Genomic DNA, 1,159 nt, shown 5'->3' with positions numbered 1-1,159 from the left:
GCTTCTCTCCTTGATTAGTTTCCACCCGTTGCTTCTTGTCCTGCCTCCAGGCGCTTTGGAAAATAGCTTGACTCCCTCTTCTTTATGGCAGCCCCTGAGATATTGGAACACTGCTATCATGTCCCCCCTCGTCCTTCTCTTCATTAAACTAGACATACCCAATTCCAGCAGCCGTTCCTTATATGCTTTAGCCTCCAGTATATTTGACATGGGAAGGACCTTTTGCTTTTTTTTTTCAGGGGAAGTCTGACATCAGAAAGTATCAAAAGGGGACATGAGAAGAGGGAGAAATCTTATTTTAAATGAAGAAAACTTTCCCATTTGGCTATAAATCCCCAACTTTTGATATAAAATTGTCCAGTTCAATAACTGCAGTAATAAACAAAGTAGGGGCAACATGTAGATTATAGCAGTGGCCGTAGGAACCATCTCTATTTTCTTCAGTGTGACAATATAACATGTATTGATGTATGTTTTTTTTTTTACCCTGCAGGACTAATCACATCAGTTTATGTGTCTGCTTGCCTGTGTTTATGTGAGGGTCGAATTAGGGAGAGTATGTATCAATTGCATTTGTGTATGGCTGTGTTTCTGCCCTGGGTAGTATTCATGTGTACTGGTGTGAATATGTGCATGAGAAACTCTGGGTCACATAATTAGGATGGGGGTCTTGAGAATGGAGCAGATGGCAACCTTCTGAGTTGCTGCCCAACCACAGTTTTTTTCTGAATAGTTCTGATTAGTGCAATCCCCAGCTTGATCCAGCTCTTGTTTTTTTAATTAGATCTTTCCTTTTCTGGTTTCTCTTGCCATTCCAGATGGGATCCAGTTCTGTTTTATTTTCAGAGAATAATCAGCTTGACAATGGTTCTGAGCCTTTTTCCATGGATTCCTTTGCAGCATTCCATTGCATTAGAGGTAATAAAACAACCACTCTCTCTGTCATCAGCCCGGTTTGGCATTTTTGAGGTTACAGTATCAGAATTCTGATCTTCCTGCCCAACATCCGTACTACTCCAACCAGTTCTTCCATCCATAGTTACACTATCACAAAAATGCAGAAATCTTTCTTCCCTGTCTTCTATCCTCCTTAAAATATTTTCTACAAATATTTTCAAAGGAGAAGTTGGAATTTATCTCTCAAGACAGGAGGGCTGTT

The sequence above is a fragment of the Protobothrops mucrosquamatus genome, unplaced genomic scaffold (assembly GCF_001527695.2).
Source record: "Protobothrops mucrosquamatus isolate PMUCROS unplaced genomic scaffold, P.Mucros_1.0 scaffold217, whole genome shotgun sequence".
Taxonomy (NCBI): domain Eukaryota; kingdom Metazoa; phylum Chordata; class Lepidosauria; order Squamata; family Viperidae; genus Protobothrops; species Protobothrops mucrosquamatus.
The sequence above is the reverse complement of the archived record's forward strand: the minus strand, read 5'-3'. Positions refer to the sequence as shown.